We start from the raw sequence: 10,091 nt of genomic DNA, 5'->3' as shown, positions 1-10,091 counted from the left end.
CGGTGTTTGCAACCTCCAAGAACCTGTACCTGGAGCGAACTCTGAAAATTCTAGAAGAACTCCAGTAATACACCTCCGATCAGATCAAACAAAGAGGCTGGTTCTTCCAGGAGAGAAACCTGACAGAGGTCAATGCTTCTTGGGTAAGAGAATTTTACTTTAATTACTTCAAAACTTCCCTAGATGCTGTGAACCTAAGAGGAAAGCAGATACTGGTCACTGAGGAGGCCATTGAGGACATTCTGCAGCTTCAGCCTAAATCCGATCAGCTTGATGGTTACCAAAAGGCTGAGGAGGACATGCACTTCATGAAGTTTGATTGGGATGCGGTTAAGGCAAGGATAGCCCTTGACCTGACTGTCACCTGGGTCATGGGTCAGAACACCACCATGCCTAAGGGAATTAAGCGGATATACTTAAATAATGAGGCTCGGCTCTGGCATCAGATCCTGAGCAACTTTATTATGCCGAGTACTCATGAGACGGAGCTACCTGCCGCTATGATCACCCTCCTATGGTGTGTGATGGAGGGTAAGGACCTATATCTGCCACGATTCATCCGGTACTACATGGCCAGGGTCCATGTCAGAGGCACTCTCCCCTTCTCATATCTGATTACCCAGCTCGGACGTCGAGCTGGCGTGCCTTGGGAGGATGCTGATGAGAAGCCACTTGCTGCAGAATGCAAGAAGATTATCCTTTATAGTAGGAACTTTCTGGCTTTGGGCTACAGACCTCCATTCCTCACTGCCCCTGATGAGACAGCCACACCCTCCACCGGACCCTCTTCATCTACTGCTACCCCAGCTACCACCACTGCACCTCCACCTGCCTCAGAGCCATTTTATCACCTCGTGCACCACCTATTTCAGCAGCTTGACCAGATGGAGCGCCGCAACCGGCGCCGATATGAGAGATCTGAGCATCGCAGCAAGCGACGCAATGAGCACCTAAAGCTGATGATACGATCTGGCGGCGACATCCCCTCCAAGCCTGACACACCATCAGAGCCATCTGAGGAGGAGGCGGATGATCATGAGGCAGAGACCCATCCATAGAGAGAGGCTGAGCAGGCAGGCTCGGAGCAGGCTGCACCACAGCAGGAGGCCCCACATCAGATTCAGGCTGCAGACCCAGAGGTTCCTATTCAGTCAGCACCTCCTCTGCAGCAGACAGATCCTCAGACCAACACTACAGAGACTCTAGCCACCCATCCTTCCAGTGATGACACTCCTTCACACCTTGCTTGAGTGAGCATCGAGGACAATGCTTTATTTTAAGTGTGGGGAGGTCGCCATCTCTGGCATATTTTTTGGTGAACCACTACAGACTCTTTTTATTTTATTTTGTTATTTTCCTGTATTTTGATCTTTATTTTTATTTCTCAGTACTTATACATTACTCTTTTCATGTATTTTTACTCTATTTTTGTATTTTGCACTTTAGTTCCATTTTAGCCACTTAGTTTAGTTGCAATTCTAACTTATTAGTTATAGAAAATGTGGATTAATTAGTATAGTTTACCCTTTTTAGCATAAGATAGCTTAGTTAGAATTGAAAATACAAAAAGAAAGTAAACTAGAGACTGGAACAGAATAGAAACAATCCACACACCTTGTATATATAGCATTACATGTTAGTTAGTTAACAACATTTTATCAAGGAGAAACACTAAAACTTTAAAGCCACCTTAAGATTTACATTGAGAATAATGGAAACTCTTAATTTTTACTTGCATGACATATATAACTGATATATGATTTTTGAGTTAGAGAACACACAGCCTGTGAGTTTTGAGCTTAATTGTATGGTTACATTCAAACCATAATTTTTATTCCTGTGTGTTCCGCCCTTCTTTTTTATTCTGGTGTTCTTTACTTTGTTTTAATCTATATGTCCGATTATAGAATATAGATACATACCAAGAAAGTGATTGAGGCCATTGTTTGATTCTAGCTCACTTATCCCAAATTATCCTACCTTTTATATCACCCTTGTTAGCCCCCTTGAGCCTTTAAAACCCCTCCTGTTCTATAAACCACATCACTAGCCTTAAGCAGAAAAACAAAATAAAAATCCCAAGCTGAATCCTTGGTTAGCTTAAGATAGAAATTATGTAATTGTTTAAGTGTGGGGAACCTTATGGGAACATGGATGATAGAAACAAAGGTAGAAAGTTAAAAAGAATAAAAATATTTCAAAATAAAATTTTGGGAAGCATGCTCATGTGAAATCAAAGCAGTTAAATTACCATGTGCATTAAAAAAAATATTTTTCAGTATTTGAATAAAGGGGATACAAAAGAATTCCCCAAATGCAAAATAAAGTAATGCACATGGGACAAAATTAAAACTAATGCATAAGCATGTAACATCAAAAGTGGGAAAAATTGGGTAAATAGGTAAAGAAACCTTTGAATTACAAAATATGTATGTTAGGTGAGATCTTAGACTAATCAAGGATTCACTTATTAGCTCACTTAGCCTTATACATATACCCTTACCTTTACCTTGGCCCCATTACAACCTTAAATAAAGACCTCATGATTTTTTTATGTCTGTATTCTATAATTTTTGATTGGTTAGATGAAGAACAAAGTTATAGAAAGTAAGGATAAAAAGAAGAATAGAGTGATTAACCCAATAAACACTGAGTGACTAGAGAGTAAACACAAAACCCAGTGAGGGTTCAATAGCTCATCAACATATATTTCTGCTTAAATTGTTAATTGTCTAGCAAGTTTGTAAAATATTTTTCTTTCCCATCTCAATTGTAAACGTGCTTATTCATTATCTAAGGTTTGGCTATGCATATATGATTCCTTGAGAATGTGAATTAATTTAACTACATGTAAGTTTTATATACAAGTGAATAATAATTAGAATGGCATGATTCATTTAGGTAGTTACATTTAGAATAGATTGCATTACATGAGATTCCACCACTTCAACCCTACCTTACTCTTTATCTTGGATTTAGCATGAGGACATGCTATTGTTTAAGTGTGGGGAGGTTGATAAACCCATATTTTATGATATATTTTGTGCTCAATTTAAGTGATTTATTCAATCCTTCACTCACTTATTCATGTTAATTCCATGGTTTTACTTTCCCTTCCTTATTATGTGATGTATGTGAAAAACATATTTCCTATGCTTTAAAAATAATTATTTTAATTACCCTTTTATTACCATTCGATGTCGTGATTTGTGTGTTGAGTAGTTTTAGATCTTCTAAGGCAGGAATGACATAAAGGATGGAAGGAAAACATACAAAAATGGAAGGAAAGCACAAAATGGAGTTTTTGAAGAAGCTGGCAGCGACGCGAACGCATGGACGATGCAGCCGCATGCCTAGAGCGAAAAGGCAGCGACGCGAACACGTGAATGACGCGATCGCGCGCCACGAGCAAAACGCAGATGACGCGGGCGCATGACTGAAGCGAACGTGTGACAAGGAAAACTCCAGATGACGCGACCGCGTGACCCACGCGGACGTGAGACAGAGGCCACGCACCAAAAATTACAGAAAATGCTTCCAGCGATTTTTGAAGCCCTTTTTGGCCCAGATCCAAGTCCAGAAAGTATAGATCAGAGGTTATGAAGTGGGGGAATGCATCCATTCAGAGGAGAGTCTCCAATTATTCACTATTCATGATTTAGATATAGTTTTTAGGGAGAGGTTCTCTCTCCTCTCTCTCTTAGGATTAGGATTTAGGATTTTTTTTTACTTTCATAATTATCCCTTTTTATCAGGTTCAATATTCCTTTTTAATTACTTATTTTCTCAATTTAATTTTTGAATTCTTCTATGTTACATATTGTTCTTTTGAATTAATGTTAATTGAGATATTTCAGTTTATGATTGCTTTCTTTTTATTTATGATACTGTTGCTCCCAATCTGAAGGCATTTTTATTCGAATAGATCTACTTTTTCCCTTTCGGTCATGGTTAAGAAATCAGTAACTCAGGAGTTATCAAACTCAACATGATTGATAATTGTTACCTTTGCTAATTGAATTGAACTTCAATAATCCCAATATTTTCTTAGGAAGTAACTAGGATCTGAAGATCAAACTAATTAGTCGCTTGACCTTCCTTTGCTTTAAGTAAAGGTTAACTAACTGGAATTAAGATTCAATTTTCATTATCTTTGATAAGGATAACTAGGATAGGACTTCCAATTTCTCATACCTTGCCAAAAGTTTATTTTACAGTTATTTATTTATTTTACTTGCCATTTAAATAACTTGTTTCTCATCTTCAAAACCCCAATTTACAATCTTCATAACCAATAATAAGAACATACTTCCCTGCAGTTCCTTGAGAAGACGACCCGAGGTTTGAATACTTTGGTTATCAATTTATTTAGGGGTTTGTTACTTGTGACAACCAAAACGTTTGTAAGAAAGGTTGATTGCTTGGTTTAGTAACTATACTTGCAATGAGAGTTTACTGTAACTTCTAAACCATCAATCTTCTGTTATTCAAAATGGCGCCGTTGCTGGGAAACTGCAATCGTGTATGCGCCATTTCCGTTGCCGTTGCTTGGTTTACTATGCTTGGTTTGTTACTTGTTTTCATTTTCTCTTGCTATCATGAATTCTCACTTTGGCTATGAGTTTGGTTCTAACTATGTTATAGAAAATGAGGGCTACAATGAAGATGTGTATCAAGAATAGGATAATCAAAGGTGGGAGGAGCCATATGCATAGGATCAATCCTCATGGCAACAACCTCCACCAATGCACTATGAAGAAGAGCCATTCTATGATGCATATCAATCCAATGGCTATGGTGAATCCCCTTGTGACTCTCAAGAACTACCACCATATGCCTATGAGCCATATCCCCAACATAACCCTCAACTATACTCACAAGTTCCTTCTTACCAACCATCTTCATATGACCCTAATCCATATCCATCCTACCAACAATCATATGAGCTATATGAACCACACATAGAGCCACCACTACTCCAACATCAACATTTTCAAGAGCCACCCCCTCCATATTATTACCAAGATGAACCACCTCCAATACATGAAAACTTTCAACCACAAGATAAACTCTACTTTCCATCACAACCTCCTATGGAAGAATACTCATGTCCTTCAATCCAAGAGTCATATGATCCTACTCGTGATATCCAAGAGGAACAAGAGTCAAGGGATCGTCTCAAGGAAGCATTGGATCAATTTCAAGCAACCATGGAGTGTGTTGTGCAACAAATGGAAAGAATGGGAAATATTGAACCACCACAACTCTACCTAAAAGAACCACCTTCCGACTATAATACCTTTCCCTCAAACAATGAACCCTCTCTTTCACCATCACCCCCCGATGAAGCCTTTATGCTAGAATTAAGGGTTCTTGAATCTCACATCTTAAGGCAACAGGAGGAGGATGAAAAGAAATTTGAGGAGTTAAGAGCAAAAACGGCTATCATGGTAGAAGCCATTGGCAACATAGTCTCATCCCGCCTAAGCCTATGCGATCAAGGAACTTTCATTGTGGAATGTGGAGAAGCAACCAAGGAGCTTAGTGAGGGAGTGAACTTGAAGCTCCAAGGTGAAGAAGAGGAGTTAAAGCAAGAAATGCAACAAGAGGAGGAGGTAGAGATTATTGAACAAAAGGAAGAAGTGGTTAAAGACTTAGGAGATGCGGAACCACCTTGGGAGTCTAGGATTGGAGAAAACCCCTCCAAGATGATTGAATTTGATGCTAAGGAGGAATGTGCACACCCTCCGAGGCATATCCCTTATGAAGAATCGGATGGGATAGAGCAAGAATTGAGTCCCCTTGGCGATGAAAATTAAACATCAAGTCTTAGTGGTGAAGAATCCTTTGAGCATGAAGAACCTTCTCCCGTTGGGTTTGGAAGCATTGTGGAGGTAAATTTTTCTCACCCTCCCAATTATGACTTGAGTAAGAGAAAAGGATTAGATAAAATTGTTGAATAAAGGATTACATTTGAGAAAACTTGTGAAGAGGTGGAAGTCCTTAGAAAAAGGAGAATGGGAATTGAATACGCTTTGTCAAGACCCTTAGGAGCTTCTTTGCCTAGGTTACCATCTACTCCTACATTTGAGTGGGTAAAATTCATTTCTATTACCTTTATTATCCCACTCGAATATGGCTTGCTTGAAACGGATGGTCAACTTAGGATGCTTTGTGGGATGAAGCGTAAAAGAAAGATGTTTCGTGGTTGGCATTGCAAATCAAGGCTCATTATGGTTGATGCATCCAACATGAGATATAAAGGTTGGAGTAGTGCTCACCTAGATGGGTCTAGAAGGATTGTTGGTCACTTTATAGAGAATTCACCTTGTTCACCACCCGGATGGGCTAATAATGAGAGTCAACTTCAAGACGGGTGTGAAAACAAAGTGTGGGACCTCGGATTACAAGAAGAAGATCAACGTTGGGAGCCCATGGTTTGTGAAGAACTCCATCAAAGCTTGGAGTTATTAACTTTGAATGATGAAGCACAATGGAAGTCCAAGCATTGGTGGATGTTCAAGGATGGATTCAAGCACAAGCCACCTTGATGAAGAGCTCCCCATAAGTCCAACTTAAGGACAATAAAAAAAAGTGCTAGGTGGGAGACAACCCACCATGGTAAACTCTTTCCTTTTTCTCTTTTGTATATATTGGTAGAACTAGTTTAATTTCATGTTTTGAATTGCTTAGTTGAGTTTATTTGGGAGTCTAGTAGGTTAAATAAGGTTTTATAATGTTTTGGTAGTTGTTTGGAGGTTTGGAATGCTTGGTTTGGTGCAAAAACATAGAAAAATTTTGAAAAATAACAGAGCACTATCCACGCGCACGCGCACTCTACGCGTACGCATGCCCAAGTATTTTCGGCCATCCACGCGCCCGCGTCATGTACGCGTACGCGTGGATTGAGGTTTTCCACCCCCTCCATACATTCACCCGAGAGTTGTGCCTGAAGTGTGCCAACTTTGTGCCCCAGGGCACGCGAATGCGTACCTTGCGCGTCCGCGTCGACTCTCTGCCTTGCCATGCACGCGTACGCGCACTGCACGCGTATGCGTCGCTTCCATTTTAATCAACCCATGCTTACGCACACATGACGCGCACGCGTGGATTGCCCTGTTTCACTCACCTTCTTTTCTTCTCATCTTTCCATTTCTTTCCTTCAATCATCATCCAACACTAACAAGCATCATGTAACACTATTTCTTTTAGTTAGTTAGTTGGTTTAATTTTTGTTTTCCATTATAAGTGTTGGATTACTAATCTTATTTACCATTTACTGCTGCTTATTACTAATACGATGTTAGTTTAACATCATTATTGTTAACTGTCATTGTTGGATTTCTTTGTTGATGTTGTATTTGATTACTTGGTTTAGAATTTTTCATCTTCAACACTTTTGAATACCAAGTACTTGTTACATTGCCTTCATGCATCCTAACTCTTTGAATTTCATGTTTTGGCCTCCATGCATTCATTATCTATTGTTAGGTAATTGTAAATTATCATTGCATTTTTTTAGGTGATTATTGTTTATGTTTTACCCTTATTCACATCACTTATTTCATACATTGAGATTGTGGAATTGTGAAATTGGATTGAAAGCTTACCTAGTGACATATCTTTGAGATTTGTAAAGCTTTGTGGGCCATTCTTGCTATGTGATTGATTTCCACTTCTATCTTCTTTGTCCTAAGTTTCTATAGCATCCATGTGTTTCACCTCTATGCCACTTAGGTGTTGCAATAACTTCAATATGTGTCATTGATTGTTGTGTGAGTTTCATATACCATTTTGTTCAATAAGTCTACCTACACATCAATCAATGTCCATGCATTATCCAATTTCACAATTGCTTGATTAATTGCTTGAGTGCTTTCATGCCTCTTCACTACTTGTTTGGTTAACTTAACCTACAAATCTTTTTGAAGTATTTCAAGCACACTAGAATGAGTGAAATGTGTATCTTCTTTTGTATAATTGGGACATGGTCTCTAAATACTAGAGTGTGAGTTCTAAATCACATGCAAGTTAGGACCCACACACTTACTTTTCATTAATGTCACACTAATTCCCTCACTCAATTCTAGTGATTTACCTTATTCCAACAATCCATGCTTCCTTGCTTGTGCATTGATGCACGGAAACCTGTCTCTCAACAATTTTCCCTCGACAAGTATACCGAATTGTCGTCAAGTAAAAACTCACAATAGAGTGAGGTCGAATCCCACAGGGATTGATTGGTCAAGCAACTTTAATCAGAGGAATGTTCTAGTTGAGCTAAGCAGCATTTGATTTGAGAATTTCAGGAAATTAAATGGCAGAAAAGTAAATGGTAGAAAATGTAATTGCTGGAAATAAAGAACTGAATATAAATGACGGAAAGTAAATTGCAGAATCTTAAATGGGGAATGGGGAAGATGAACATAAAATTAAATGGCAAAAAGTAAAAAGAATAGGTAAGATCAGAAATGGGGAGTTCATTGGGCTCAGGAGATGTTGTATTCTCCGGATCAAGTTCATTTTCATCTCTTCCTTAATCAATACATTCATTAATCTCCTTGGCAATTTTAAGTGATTGAATTCCAATTGCTTGGGAATTCAATCTCTCAAATCTTGATCAATAGCCAATTCCTTGGTCTAATTGCTCATGAGAAGAGATGAAGTATGGTCACTGATTATACCACATGTATTTCCAAATCAAAGTATTGGGAGAATTATATGTCACCATATCCGTCCAAACCCCAATTTGGTCCAACATGAGAAAGCATTTCTAGCATGATCTCTTCATTCCTCTTCCAAGGTTCCGAAGAGATCCAAGTATGAATAGCTTCTTTTCCAAGACAACTACCCAATTGGATGAAGATTGAAAGCTTTCTAGTAAAATCAAGAGAAAAGAAAGAAAAAGAATAATGAAAACTATTATTAATCCATTAAATTACAACAGAGCTCCCTAACCCAATGAAAGGGGTTTAGTTGTTCATAGCTCTGGGAATGGAAAGCAAAGATTGAAAATACATTCTAAAAGTAAAACTAAAAGTTGCAGAGAAAGTAAAATTATACAGAGAGTAGTTCTCCCAATGCCAAAAGCTCCTTCTCTAGTTCAAAACTACTCCTATATATACTACTCTTTTGATCTTCTAGTTGGCTCTTCAAGTCATGGATATGGGTCTTTAGATCTTTAGTTGAAGCAGTTGCAATCTTCAGTGGGCTCAGCTTTGCTTGTAGAGAAAGTGTGAGTTAGGCATGGACGTTAGTTAGGACGTTAGTGGTGTTAACGTTAAGTGAAAATGTGGGTTCGAGAACGTTAGTGACAATCACCTTTTTCACTAACGTTCCTAACCCAAGACGGTCCACGTTAACTTTAACGTTAGTGGCACTAACGTGACCACTAACATTGCCTCTTGGTCCTTCGCAAACGTTATTGGCATTCACCTTTTCCAATAACGTTTGCTTGTTGCCCTTCCTCCCTAAATTAGAGTCCACGTTAGTGTAGCTAACGTGACCCTTAACGTGGGCATGCCTCTGCTTCGAGAGCGTTAGTGACACTTACCTTTGTCACTAACGCTCCAAACGCCCCTTCTCACGTTAATTGTATTAACATGGTGGTGATTGTCATCTCCAACGTTAGTGACAAAGGTGAGTGTCACTAACGTTGGCTCATCATTTCTTTCCTCTACGTTAGCTTCCACGTTAATGTAATTAACGTGGTAACTAACGTGGCTAATAGTGGCTTGGTCCAACGTTAGTGACAAAGGTGAGTGTCACTAACGTTGGCACTTCTTTGTTCCTTCCACGTTAGAGTTCATGTTAATGTAATTAACGTGACTCTTAACATGGCTAAGTGTGCCCCTTTTTCCAACGTTAGTGGTATTCACTTTTACCACTAACGTTGGAGCTTTACTTCTCCTCTACGTTAGCTTCCATGTTAATGTAGTTAACGTGGCAACTAACATGGGCTATGATGGCTCACGAAGGCGTTATTGGCGATCAATTTTCTCATTAACGTTGCAAGCTAGCTCCCATTCCACGTTAATGGTCATGTTAGTTAGACTAACGTGGCTATTAACGTGGCATCTTCCTTGCTTCCT

Source organism: Arachis ipaensis, chromosome B7 (genome assembly GCF_059453495.1).
Source record: "Arachis ipaensis isolate K30076 ecotype BB chromosome B7, ASM5945349v1, whole genome shotgun sequence".
Classification (NCBI taxonomy): domain Eukaryota; kingdom Viridiplantae; phylum Streptophyta; class Magnoliopsida; order Fabales; family Fabaceae; genus Arachis; species Arachis ipaensis.
This window is presented reverse-complemented; position numbering follows the sequence as displayed.